The following is a 15,351-nucleotide window of genomic DNA, read 5'->3' as shown; positions in this document are numbered from 1 at the left end:
GTCCGAGGCTGTGATCCCAGCAGAGATTGGGCTTCTGTAACACCCCGAAAACGGGTTTGGTAATCAAACCACGTTAATACTAAAAGACGGGTAAAATACCGTTAGTGGTGAAAATTTACCCGGTAAATATTAGGATTTAAGTAAATAAACCTAATATTAATTAAAAGGAGAATAAATACTTTGAGAAAAGTAAGTTTATAAGAAGCCCGAGTTAACGGGACTTAAAATAAAAAGGGTTATAACTCTCGAAACCCACTAAGTAACTAGGAATATCAACCTAGTTAATTATGTGGTTTGAAAACAATAAAGAAAACTTGGTTTATAATCCTTTTGATAACTCTAAAAACTTGAGGGACTAAAAGTGTTAAATGAGAAAATAGTTTTAATTTAATAAAAATCAAAACACCAAAACACACACTCATGTGTGTGTTCTGGTCGTGATTTACACAGGAGCCAAAAAGGGTTTTTATCAAAACCCTAAATCACAAGAAATTCAGCCAAATCAAGGGAAATCAAGCTAGGAAATTGGGGCTTTTAATAAATTAGTGATCACCAAACCTAGGGGATCACAAGGTATGTCAAAATTCGTTGTTTGATTCTATTCAAAATTATGGATGAACAATTATAATCCGAAATTAGTATTCCATGAATGTTGTTTGGATGATATTGAAGTGAAATAGTGTTTAGGAGTAAACCCTAGACAAGTATAAATTGAAATCATGCTTAGCTCAAGTAAATTCAGATTTTTGTTGATGCTAAATTGAGGTATAAGATGTTCTTAGGGTTTTGATCGCTAAATAAATAGTGTTATGATGTCAAGAACATGCTTAATTTGAAAGCTGAATTCAAACGGTTCTTGATCAGAATTTACAGCCAACTTGTATTGGCTGTAACCTGGATAAAACGTGGTAAAAACATGTGTTTCTTGAGCCTAAAATGTAATTCCAGGAAATATCTTTAAAACCCCACTGGAATCGCATTTTTTTTCGACGAAAATTGAGCGTTTTATGAATTTTTCCGTATCAAAGGTTCAAGCTGCGTTTTCTGGCAGAATCTGCAGCCCATTACGAATGTCATAACTCAATTTAGGAATTGAGTTATGCTCTCAAATTCTTACTGTAGAAAGTATTAAGTGATTAGAAGAATTGCCAATTGGAATTTCATCAATCGGATAAGCGAGGAATTTTTAATGAACTTTTCCGTAAGCTGCAGTCAGAAGTGACGAATCTGATTGCAGCTTAGTAAATGAATTTTTACGAATTCTTGGTAAAGAGTTAGATCTTTAAATTTTAACACAAGTTCGAACCCTCCGAGGGGTACGCCACACAAAAAAAATCATAATTTTTGAAGACTTGTAAACAGGTCACCAAAAACAGCCTATTTTCAGTGATATGAAACTTGATTTTTGGTGTTATAAATTATGCCCACAAAGTTCATATGTTGAAACTATGAATGAAACACGTAATTTCCTAATTTATTTAATTAGGGGTGATACGTGATAATACGGAATCTAATCATAATGTAGATTTTAGTTAATTACACGTATCATATGATTAGAGGTAGTTAACTAGTAGAAAGTTAAAAATTACTAATGACGAAGTCGAATAATGATTTCGACATAGAAAATACGTAAGGTGGAATAGTCGTATTTGTTAATGACTAATCTAACCACCTTGTGAATGATGATAGTTTGACGCCTAACAAGCTAGGTGGAAGCTTGTGGATGAAGCGGGTCAAACGGAGCGTGTACGGAAAGAAAGGCGTGGCATGGATGCAAGGTAAGATAGCTTACACTAGTCTTATATGTTAGGATATTCTCTTATCGTATTAGTTATGAATGAGATAAATACATAATTGAAGTATGATGTTCCGGCGTGTAAACGTACGGAACAAAGTAGTCAATCATGACAAGAAACCATGTGGATGGTTAAAAGGAGTTAAATCGGTAAATTGGTCATGCGTTGACCATAACTATTGGTTTTGAAAGACACAGTAAAACATAAACCATGATAGGCTAAAAAGTGTTAAGAAATGATTAATAAGTGAAATGACCGCACGATGTAAACTGGAGCGAGTCATGTAGATGAGATGGTAATAAATATCATCTCGTCAACATATTCGGTCACTTAGACCAAATGGGTTAAAAGGTGAAGATATCACCCTTTGACAATAACGACTAATGATTTTTGTCGAGTTATATTATTTCAGGTGTAAATGTCAAATGGGTATTAGCAACGCTATGAATTAGCGGTTATAAAAGCAAGGTATTAAAAACGGGTCAATATATTGATCTGCGCCAGGTATGTGAAAAAGGGTAACCCTCATTTAGAACATGTGGTTCAAAGAGTGTTAAAAGTAGTCAAGGTGAACATTTGGTTACTTGATAAGTAAACCAAATGTTTTAGGTAAGGAACATTGTATTTGGAAAGCTTAGTGACTTTTCAAATAAAATCATAGGTTAAAAGAGGGATTACGGGTCAAAATAAGCATACGAGTGAAAACGGGTTTAAATTGTGTAATAAACCTGTGATTATAACCTAATATGGTAAATAACCTTAATTTGAAGTAGTGTACGTGATATAAAGGTTAAACAAGTATGTTTGTTTGATAAACGTATAAACGGGTCAAAATTTTGGTAAAAGAGTAATAAGCCGAAGACTTAAAAGTCTTAAATTTTATTAATCCGGATGTTGGATTTTAACTCCATATGATGGAAGATTAAATTACAATCATGTAGGAAGAAACGGTAGATCAAACGGATAAGCGGTTTGAAAGATACGAAAGTTTTCGTGTCGAATAACGGCAAAAAATAGAGAAGCTGGATGCAGAGTCCACCGTAATTTACGGTCCCACCGTAAATTACGGTGGAGATGAATTGGTTACGGTGCTAATTGTCTGTTGTACGGTAGAAGAATAGAAACCCAGGGGCCACCGTAATTTACGGTCCCACCGTAAATTACGGTGGAGATTATTTTTTTTATATTTTGTTTTCATTTGAAAATCAATTGTTTCCCGGACATCGTTCGGACATGATTTAAACCCCGTATGACTAAAGCATTTCATGTTTATGACATGTAGGTACACCTTGGACGCCGGAAGACGATCAAGCTCAGCGAAGAACCGAACACGATAATGATACACGCTTCCGCACTTTGCTACGTTGTAATTTTTAAACAACGAATTCGATCACGTTATGTAGAATAACTTATGATTTATAAAAGTTTTAATAAACCCGTATTTCCAAATGTTTATGTAATCTTAATTACATGATTGTTTTACGTAAAATTTACGTTAAACCTTGAATAATAAGACCGGGTGTTACAGCTTTCATCTCCAAGAATGCTCTCCATGAGCCTGATAAACAACGAAGAAGAAAGGAGGATCGACCTGGACCTCCTAGAAGAGCGGAGGGAGATGGCAGCAATCAATGAAGCCAAATACAAATCAAAGCTTGAAAAGTATTACAACTCCCGAGTCCGGATCTGCACCTTCAATCCAGGGGACTATGTCTTAAGAGACAATGAAGCGTCCAACGCAGAAAAACTGGGAAAACTGGCTCCTAAGTGGGAAGGCCCATACATCATTGATGAGGTGCTCGGGAAGGGAGCGTACAAGCTACGTACCATGAACAACAAAGAGGTTCCACGAACCTGGAATGCCCAACAGTTACGAAAATGCTACATATAATACAAACATGTAATCGTACAGGGCAAATCGCCAACACATTTACCTAATACAAGAAGTGTTCGGCTATCTTTATTTTATGCATATTTCTTGTCACAACTGCATTTATTACTTCGGGCGTACACGAAAACATCACTGGCTCGACCATAGGAAACGTTGTAGACCTCCAAGGCTCGTCACAACCAAGTGAACAGCCGGGTCGGAAACACAACCAAAGCCTACAAAACGCCAAAACATAACTTCGTGCCCACATAAACGCGAAAATATCGATGGCAAGGCAACTAAACATTGTAACGCTCCCAAGGCTGAAAACAGCTGAGCTCACACGATAACCTGCAACTCGATCACTTCGCATGTCACATGAAAAGCGCACATACCCAAACGACAGAATATAAACGTTGTAATAACACAACACCACCTGTCAGCGCCATCATTCATTCGTGACACCTAATCAAAGTAATTAAACATGCACATATTATGACGACACCAAAATATCGCATAACCATCAAAAGAAACAACATATTTGTCAAATACATAACACGACAGGTAAGAAATTTCAAATTGTCTTAAAAACAACCACTACAAGCCCATTCAGGGCTATACACGGCACACAGGCCGGAAACTTCCAATCAAGAATGGCTAGAACCAGCACCTCCTGCACCACCATCGCCATCATCTCCCAAAGCTTTCTTTAACAAAGCCACTCCATTAGCTTTATGAGCCAACTTGCCGGCAGCCCGAACAACGGCAAAATCAAGCATCGAAAACTCTTTCCGCTTCTCCGCATAAGCACCATCACAATCCTCCTTGTACAACTCAAAGTTGTAATCCTTCTCATTATTGGAAGCTGCAAATCTACCTTCAGCATAACCAAACTTGCGCCCACTGTTATAACCTGCCCTACCCAATTCAAACATGTAGCGGGCAAGTTCAGATGAATGCATGATGCGATCAGCAAGCTACACAAAAAAAACAAAAGCGAGTAAGGTTGCAGAAAGGAACACACAAAAGCAAAAATAAAAAGGAAGAAGACAACGGGGCAAGCAAAGAACATTACCAATGGAACGCCACGGGATAGCAACCACCTACTATCAGCTGAGGCTTCCTCAGCAAGCAGCTCAGACGCACGACACTCAGCCGTCTTCTCATCAAGAAGGCGCTGAGCAGCCTCACATTCCGAAGCCTTCTCCTGCGCAAGAAGCTCCAGCTTGTCGATCCGTGCAACATACTCCTTTTCTTTCTTCTCCGCAGCAAGCCGCGCCTGATGCGCCTCATCCGCAAGGGTCGTCTTCTCACCAGACAGCCGCACAATAGCTTCACGCTGCGACTGCATTTCCGAGTTCGTACGAGCACATGCAGATTCCCAATCTTTCTGTTTTTGCTCGTTCAACTGCTTCTGCTCTTCGAGCTTCCGTTCCGCCTCAGCAACCCGCCATTGCAAACCTTTTTTCTCTGCATTAAATTTCTCTCTCTCTTCAGAAAACGACTTCTTAGCCTCTTCAAACTCAAGAGTTTCTTCCCCCATAGATCGCCATTCGCGAAGAATCTCTTGCGAAGTGGCAAAGAAGTTAACTCCAGCTCTAACATGATCATCTATAAGGGCAAAGCGGTTGCGGTTTTTCTGAAACATTCTCTCTGCAGGCGGAAGAGACAAAGAGAAAAACTCATGACAATTCTTCAAATCTTCCATACGAGAACCCTGAGTAAGGCTCCAGCGGGGAACGTGAGGCATATCATCACAAGCTGGATTGCCCCATGAATCATCAGGAACACGTTCAAAGTGCGAGTCCCGCACGGTGCCAGAAGTAGCCCCACCACCACCAGGAGGACGTTTTGTGTAAATGGTTTGTTGCGGAGTAGTCTCACTAGACTCCATCTCCACTTCAACACCTTTACCCTTATCGCCTCCAGCAACATCACCTCCGGCACCGTCGCCTCCAGCAGCATCACCTCCCTCAAATGTACCTTCAACAAACCCTTCACCACCCCCCACAGTTGCATCAACACCGTCTCGAGGAGGGGTCAAGCCAACAGTCCTCGATGGAGGAGAAGTAGGTGGAGTAATCCGAGAAATATCCACCGGCCGAGGTTTCTTACTCGTCTTGAGCACTGCAATAAAGCAACAATCAACGAACAACCCAAAGAAAAGATACGATAAACATACACCGAAAATAATTTACCAGGGCGGGGAGCAGAGGCAGCCCATATCTCCTCCAACAAGTTCCCTCGACCACCACTAAACACACCCAAATCAACTTCAGACTCTGAGGGTGCCGGGGGGGCATCTTTCTGAAGTTTAGCTCTCTTGGCCGCAAGAAGGGCAGCAGCTTGTTCATCAAGCTGACGCTTATGATCATCAAGAGCTCTTTTCTTCATATGCTCAGACAAAGTGGCCTTATCGTCAGGATCTGACCCTTGACGCACCTCCCCAGGGCCTAGGCCAGACAACGTATCAGACACTACCACATAATCTAGATAAGGAAGAGTAGAAGATCGCTTACGAGAAGATCCAGCAGCTCCACCCTCGGTTTTCTCTTCCCTCATTCCGGACCTATCAGTCTGTGCCTTCTTCCTCGTTTCCAATTGGGCAGACGGATCAACAGATGCCTCCGCATCATCATCATCCCTAACAAATTCATGTACCGGTTCAGCAACACCACCCGGCGCGGTACCTGCACGCGCGCAATGAGATGTTAGATCTTCAACATCCCGGTCAGAACTTCCACTAGAAAGGATGATGACTTCCTCTCGACCAGAGTCGACAGAGTCATCCCAAACATCTTCACCTAGAACTTCATTCGCATATATGTCCAAACTAGCATCAGTAGGATGCAAAAAACGGTCCCGTATCTGGTCCAACCACGTCGGGTTCCCGTCAGCCTGGATGGCCTCAACCATGGCACCCGCCGCCTTAGGGTCCAGAGCGTTCAACAAACTGTAGCCAACTGCAAGATGACAAGAAAATAAGGATACATGACAAACATAAAGGAAGTAACCAAACGGCAGGGTAAGTGAGAATCATACATTTGCCCCTATGGCTGTACACGGGTTGACCCAACGGATGCTTAGGCACCCACAACATACTCATTCCAGCACCAACTAAGGCCATTTCATCCAACTGAGAAGTAGCAGTCGCCTTAGCGGTTATCTTCCCATACCATTCTTGAGCAGCATAATCTGGCAGCACATCCACTTTAGGGACCCCTTGACCCACCTGCCTATATGACATATCCGTCGGAATCACACCGCGGCGGATGTAAAAAAACTTTTGTTTCCAATCATGAATGCCCTTTATCGGCACCGAACACACCGGAGTAACCCCCATCCTAGCTTGAAAAGAGTAAAACCCGCTGGCATACGAAACGCTGTAGAAAGCGTTGAACATCTCAAACGTAGGCTCAACGCGGTAAGACCTACAGACAAATTCGAAATGGGTAATCCGAGGGAGCCCAATCGCATTTATCTGAGAAATATGGAGCCCATAACCCCTCAAAACAGCAGCAGTGAACTTCGTAATCGGCAACCTAAAATTGCCTTCCCGGAAAAAAGCAGCGTACAACGTGATAAAACCCGGAGGGGCATCCAATGCAGTAGATCCAGAGGGAGGGTACCGAGCCCCCCACTCAGGACGAAAGTTATGCCCCCTAACGAGATTATGAAACTCTTCCTCCTTCCAGTTGATGACAGCTTGATCTGGACCAGGAGGAGCCTTACCCCTTTGTTTCCTCTTCTTTTGAGTCGGATTCTTCTCCGCCATAACAAATGTCAAGAAGAAGACGCTTTGAATTCGAGAAAATGTGAAAGATGGGAAAAACACAAGAAGAGGATAGAGAGAAAATTGCACTTAGAACTCAAAAATGAAAGAAGAAAGGAGTAACCGTCCCCTATTTATACCCATCGCATTTAATGCGATGGATAGTGGACCGTTAGGAAACAGGAAAAGCACCCAATAGATGACCGACACGTCACAGGAGAGAGAATACGTCGGCTCGTTTTTCGGGAAGCGTGGGCGACAGGGTCTGCTGATGTGACAGAAAGTCACTGCAAAAGCAACTGTTCACCTCCGAAAAGACAGGGACGTCAGACGGTCACACCAAACACTTCCCCATAACCACCAAACTTCCAACAGAAGGAAACACAAGAGAGCCAAAACCCATGCGGCATGCGTCCACTTGGCTCATTTTATATTCACCAACTTCAACGCGATGCATAGAAATCACAACTCTCATAAGTCCAGAATCCCTCCTAGACGATCAACTCAACTAGAAGGTACACTGGACTGGGGGGACTTGAAGAGGTATGGTCCCAATTCCCTGCCTACATGGCAGGGACCACACCACTTTTGTGCACACAAGGCATCCACGTCACCAGAACATTCTAGAAGCATCCAGAAGACGTCTAGGCGGTTCACAGCTGGCATCAAAGATGCTTTGCCCAACATAAAGGACAACACGTGTCACCATTGACAGAAGGCCACATAGGCCTGCGACAATCCAGGGAGCAGGGCTGACATGACCAGTACGAGGTACCCAGCACAGCCGAATACAAGGACGCCACATGTACCACTACACCCTCCGCGACAGAGCAGACCAAGAGGATATTCCTCTTGGTCGGACAGCTGGCGCGCACCCACAGCTGGCACAGCTGCTTCCTCCTTCTTCACCCTCCGGCTATAAATAGGACCCTTCATCATTTAGGTTCAGGATCCTTGGCTCTCCTTACTCACTCTATATACACACTATTTTATTCCTCTTAGGGCAGTACTTATTCTCACGCCGGAGCCAGGTTAAGAGGGAAAACCCCCTTTCCCCCTCTTAACGAGACTAACGGTGTTTACTGTTTTGCAGATCTCAGGCCACCGATACGAGCAAGAGAAGAGGTTGAACCCATAAGTGAAACGACCCACGTGGTTATCCTTGTGTTAACCATTGTTTCAACAAGGCCATACGACATAGGACGGTACAAAAATGCATACAAAGAGGTGAGAAGCGTCACTTGCAATAGTTAGGAATTGTTGGAATTTAACCTAAAACTGACCCTACACAATATTCTGGATTGGAACGAATCCTATCTTAGATTGGCAATCACAAACAATTGTTGTGTGCATTATGAAAGAATGACCCCACTACTTCTACTTGTTTCAAGCAATTACACCATATCGAATCGATGAAACTTTAAAGCTTAACAAAATACCTTTTTTTAATGTAAAACACTAATCTAATTACCACCTTAATATAAAATTAATAAATAAAAATACTGTTATTTTGGGTGGATTGATGAATAGTAAAAATTATTAATTAAAATGTATTTCGTGGTTTCTTTTTTTTTCACTGGTTCCCAAATAACCCTGTCCTATAATATTATTTCAAAGGAAAAACAAACATGAAAAAATAAATCGACATTTAATGTGATGAATTGAAGGAAAAATAAACATGGAAAAATAAATTGATATTTAATGTGCACAGTATGAAAGATCTTTTAGATGCACATATCCCCCCGGGAGGGCGATTGGGACTGCATAAAAACAAAATAACAAAAAAAGACAACACTGTATACCTTCAGGGGAGGTGAACGGAGTGAGTGCAGGCCCTCGCTCAACGAGAGCATGGTTTTGTGGTCCGGGTTCGGTATTTCGTATGATGTACCTCCTTTCTTATTGATGATTTACGGCCTTTTAAAGCAGTTGTTCACTGGTCTCAAATAGTACCCTATATTGATCTTCAAAGAAATCATTCTGTCTTAAGTCAAGATGGTCATAGAATTCTTTTGTTCCCTCAACAAGCAACTAATCACAAGGAAAGAAAACACAAAAGACAAAGAAAAGCGGTTTTCAGACATGAAAACTCAACTGAATGATTTGTAGATTTTCATGTCTTGTGTATATTCGAAGAGTAAAATCTGCCAACGTGAGGCTAGCTTACTTAGTGGAGGCATATGTCTCTTAGAGAAGATGTCACATGTACAAAATTTGGCAAAAGACAATTAAAGTAGGAGCTAGCTTGGGGTTAAAAAATGACGAGTAAAATCCATACTTGCAGTCTTCAGATTTTCCTCTGCAGATGCTAGGAAAAGTGGTGAATGGAGCTAAACAAAAGACAAAAACAAATTAAAACATAGAATAGTGAAAATTCAAACAGAATAGGAAAGTTACTAATAATGAAAATATATGATGTAAAGTTTTAATGAAAAGGATACTTCTCATGAAATGCTTAATCATCTTCCCCGACAAGAAATCAAAAATTTTGATTTGTGTAAATTTAGCATTTAGCATGTAGCAAAAATGCTAAAAACTTGATGTGTGTAAATCTAGCAACTAGCAAAAATGCCAAAAAAAGGTATGAATTGTGTCAATCAGGCTTAAATTTTTTAAAATAAGGCTACTCAAGTTAGTGACTCACATATGTATGAGTATGTGTATCTATCATGGAACAGTATGATAGTATCACTTAAGTAATTGTAAAAATATATAAAATACTTACGAAAATTTTGGAAAATTTTAATTTATATGCTTTAGTTAAAAAGTAGCATAGTGTAATTTAAGTCATTAAAAATAATAAAAAAAAGTAGTATAGGATCAGATAGTTGTAGTATAATAGAGTCAGAAAAAAATAACATTAACTAAATCAAAGATCATTAGATAGAAATCCTTTTTAAAGATTTAATCCACCCTACGTTCGGATAACAATAAGATACGAACATATATATAGGGACCGGTTCAAATAAAACCACCTCCAGTTGTGAGAACCGTAGGAATCAATCTCCACCAATCAGATAATGACACGTATGGACTATTATTTTAAAACATAAAGGTTAATATAGTAATTTACTCAATATGTCAAATCTCCTGTCTTTTTTAAAGTCTTCAATTTCTCTCTCTCTCTTTTATCACACATATCAACAAACAGAAATCTGTTTTCTCTCTCTCTCATCTCTTGAAAAACCAGATCTCTCTCTCTTATCTTCAACCCAAACCACAACCCACCACCAGACACAACACATCGTCTTCTTCGAACCCACCACCATCTTCATCACCATTTTGGCATTTTTTACAGTCCAAAAGTGACGGTTACCATCATCAACTCTATCCCGACGAACACCAACATCATCCCCGGTGGGCATCCCCATCTCTAGCGACGGTCACCACCATCATCTCCAACTACAACCATACAACCCCATCGGAGATTTCAAAATCTAGAGAGAGAACCAACTAGAGGAAGAAAGGTAATTGGGGGGGGGGGGGAGATAAACATTATTTCAAAGGAAAAATAAACATGGAAAAATAAATCGACATTTAATGTGATGAATTGATTATGAAAGATTTTGTAGATTTTCATGTCTTTTGTAAATTATAAGAGTAAAATCTGCCAACGTGAGGCTAGCTTACTTAGTGGAGGCATATGTCTCTTATGCCACTCAGTGGGACTGCTGCAGAGCCCACCACTCTTGTTGTTGAGTTCTCCACTCTTCCTCAGCTTTAAGCCTTCTTTCTTCTCTCTTTCTTGCTTCACCCATAACCGCGGACACATTATCATAAATGTCTTGTTGTCTAAGGTTATAACCCCCATAGGCTACTCTCCGCCTATTTACCATGAATTGCGCCACATTGTTTGATGCTTCATTGTGGCACCGAGCAAACCTTTGTCTTACGGGCCTATGCCCCGCTTTTTCTTCCTCTTCTTACTCATTCCCTTATTACATCTCTTCATCACCCCTTTCTTCGGGATACTCATATCGAAACCCCGTGTCCTGATCTACAACCTTGTGTCTCTCACCAACTGCCTCCACAAAAATATGTGGCCCCTTTCTCATCTTTGGAAAATCAAAATATACAAGGGGCTTAACCACCCAAAGTGAATTCTTGGGAAGGCAGTTTTGTTGTATAATCTAGGCATTGATCAATCGGACATACAGAATCATTTTTCTTTTTTCGAGTATCCCATATATTCATCATGATGATATGCCGCCATAACAGCTTCGGCTCCCCATAAAGAAGTGAATGAAAAATACGAAGGTCCCACACCCGGACCTTACCCCGATCTCCCAACCTAGCCATCACATTTTCCAACGAAATGTTTCGCAAGATCTTACCTTTGATAGATAAATGATTCCGGTCATACCTGCCAGTTGTGTAGTTTGGCATAGTCAACTCAAGAAGGTTGACCTGATCCGCTTGAACCAAGTTTGATTGCCAAAACAGATTGGTGTCATAGACACCCAGCGAATCAAAGTTGGCAATTTGGTTCAATGTGTCGGAGGACATCACCATCGAACCCTTCCCAGTATCGCCCACTGACCTCCACAAATTGGGACTCTTTTTCGAATTCTCAAGTCGCAAGATTGCCAACCAATCCGTTACTGCCTTCAAGTAAAACCTTTGAGTCGCGCCTTCACACCAATCCAGTAGCGTGCCCAACCTAGTATCTCAAATTTCTGCGTAATTCCGATTTTGTCACACCCCGACCACGTAGGACAACAAACCGTGGCGAAAACGTCGGGGAGTGTTGTAACAGAAGCTATTGTTTCACAACCATGGATACAAAAAGAGTTTCGTTTTATTGATAAAATTAAACATTAACATTGTTTCAACATAGAACAACAAGTTTTATATCGTCTATCATAGTTATTATGTCACTAAGGCCTTATCCAGATCCTATGTGACGCATGCATCCTAGAAATCCCTTCAAGTAACAACACCTGAAACATATGTAAAAACAAAGTCAACAAAGAAATGCTGGCGAGTACATAGGTTTTATAAGGGTATTGGAATCATGGCTCGTTTATATGTTGTAGTACTTTATTAGACTAGTAGAGTCAAAATACAAACCTTGTTTTGAAAAGTGTATGCAACATAATTAACCAACTCAAATCAAGTGGGTTATAGTTTGTAAAATTCCATAGCCATGCTTCTTAACCCAAAAACATTTGTTTTAGAAAACAAACTTGTAAAATATCTTGTAAAAACTTGTTAAAAACTCGTATGGTTTATATCTTTTAGAAAACATCGTTGTGCGACATCGTTTCAAAATCGTTTACCCAAGTGAACTAAATAACGCCACGGTATGTAATATGTTGAAAACACTAATATATAGGAAGTACCAGCGGCGTATCCACCATGCTTTCATCACATTACACCCGTCCCGTTATCTAAACACTAACCAAAAACCAATCGTTTACCCAAATCGTTTAACTTGTTACAATCGTTTCAATATCGTTAACTTGTTTAAAAATCATTTAAATCATCTTCATTTTAATTTGTGAAAAACTATTTATGGTCGTCTCGCTAACAACATTCAAACCTTCGTGACTCGATCACCTCGCTTCTCGCTTCTCGAATTAACAAACCACCAAAGGGTAAGTTAACAAACATCAGATTCAGTCGCTACCCACAACCCCCACACATAACCATGGGTGTAGTAAAGTAACGGGATTTGTCAGATCCTATGGTACCATAACCTAATACTGGTCGGCTTGATCAATGCTAATGAATGTCATTTGTTATGTAACTACTGTCACACCCCGGCCGCGTACAACATGCAACAGCGGCGGAAACGCCGGGGAGTGTTGGGACAGAATTAAATTGTTTCATAACCATGGCATACAAAGTTGTATTTTATTTATAAACAAGAGTGTTATATTGTCTTAAACAGGAAAACAAAGAGTTCAGAACATAATTAAACTAGTCTATCTTCATTTTTGTTCTCTAAGGCACAGGTCCGCCCTAGTGTCATGATCATCATCCTATGGAATAGCTCCTGAAAACACATGTGAAAGTAGGTATGTCAGCATAAAAATGCCCGTGAGATACATAGGTTTTGTGAAAATGGGATTCATGACTTAAGTTTTAAGAACACGTTTAATAACAGTCAGTCATGAACCTTGTAAATTGTTTTGCCTTGTAAATCCTTTGGAAAACGATAAAATCAGATGATATGTATAGATAAATGTAAGGTTAAACGAATAACCAAGTAAACTGAGTTGAATATGATAAGTTGTTTGTAAAACAATGCCTTGTAAAAAGTATGTTATTTGTATAAAACATAATATGTCTAAACTGAAATGATTTAGATAACGCTACGATATGTAATATTATACAAACATTTATATATAGGAAGTACCAGCGGCGTATCCACCATGATTGTATCATATTACATACGCCACGTTACTCAAACCATTTACCCAAACCAACCACCATGTAAATTGTTCATGTATAAATCAATTGTCAAGTGTTATTGTGTAAACCATATCGAAATGTCTATGTTCAATGTAAACCACCAAATGTGTATATCAATGTCAACATGTTTATGTTTAATGTAAATCATGTATTGTGTACTCAAAATATATCATGTATGGTAAGTGAAGTGTATCAACTAAACCATATGTAAAATGCACAAAAACAAGGTGTTGAAGTAAAACATGGTTTAAATCAACGTTATGTTTTGTGGAACAAATGCATGCTATACTGATACAAACATTTATGCGGTATTGTGAAAATGCATACATCCAAGCCTTGAGACTGTGGCGATAAACCCTTAAACAAATTAAAGGTTTATCTAAGTTATGTATATCGAATTCGGTCATTCCTTTCATCCAAACCAAACTAGGATGTCCGGAACGGGAGTTGTCAATTCCTATGGTACCACTACCTACTAACGAATGGCGTAGCTAGTGTTAATGAATGTATTGTTCCATGTTAAACAAACCAAATGTCATACTGAAATGTAGGCATGTGATGAATAATTGTACTAAGTACGCACACAATGGGCATACATAGCATAAAATGTAGTGTAAAATGATGTACTAAGTACGCACACAATGGGCATACATAGCATGAAATGTAATGTGAAACAATGCACTAAGTACGCACACAATGGGCATACATAGCATGAAATGTAATGTAAAACAATGTACTAAGTACGCACACAATGGGCATACATAGCATGAAATGTAATGAAATCATGTACTATAATGTACTAACGAACATAGCAGGCGTATGATGTGAAAACATGGAAAACATGAAAGTAACAAGTAGGCACATGTGTTTCACCCCAAAACAGTTTGGAAAACAGTAAATGTGGGGTTCAATGTACTCACCCGAGATTGCTTTGTAGTTCTTGTATAACAACAAAATAATGCTAGAGATCACGGAATATCAAACGGTACCTAATAGGTAGCTGTATTAATATACCGGACCAAAATCGGAAGGATCGGATAGTATGCGGGTTCGTAAACCAAACGAGTATGGAGACTCGTGTAATATGGTTCAACAAAGCCTACATACTAAAATGAAACCTAACCTAAGTGCTTACGACCCATTACGACCCGTTTAGGTAGCTTATGCTACCTTAACGCGTCGTTCGCGTAGAACGCGTTTGGAACGCCTAACATCGTGACCACAAGGTATAACCTCGGAAGGTTACAGCTATGGTCACCTAATGTGTTTGGTCGGATCCTAATGATCGACCAAATGGGTCGGGTTCGAAAGTATAAGCGATTGTTTAGATCACTTACCTTACGACCCTATATATGCACTAAACTAAAAGTGACGAGCTAAGCATGTTAGGACATGCTTAACTGAGTTTAGAAAACAGGTTTGGCATCAAAACAAACGGCTTTGATGCTCACGAGTAGTTTGGTTACAAAATACGCAAGAGTGCGCATTTTGGCCGA

At 39.9% G+C, this 15,351-nt stretch overlaps 1 long non-coding RNA gene across 1 annotated transcript; it reads left to right on the top strand.

The window, feature by feature from the left end:
* The first annotated feature begins 200 nt into the window (after positions 1-200).
* On the top strand, positions 201-3,061 carry LOC110929031. Its single transcript, XR_002586796.2, has 3 exons — positions 201-573; positions 1,690-1,778; positions 2,209-3,061. It is a non-coding gene; the product is annotated as an uncharacterized LOC110929031 (long non-coding RNA).
* The last annotated feature ends 12,290 nt before the right edge of the window (positions 3,062-15,351 follow it).

This window comes from Helianthus annuus, chromosome 3 (genome assembly GCF_002127325.2).
Source record: "Helianthus annuus cultivar XRQ/B chromosome 3, HanXRQr2.0-SUNRISE, whole genome shotgun sequence".
Classification (NCBI taxonomy): domain Eukaryota; kingdom Viridiplantae; phylum Streptophyta; class Magnoliopsida; order Asterales; family Asteraceae; genus Helianthus; species Helianthus annuus.
The sequence above is the reverse complement of the archived record's forward strand: the minus strand, read 5'-3'. Positions and strand labels throughout refer to the sequence as shown.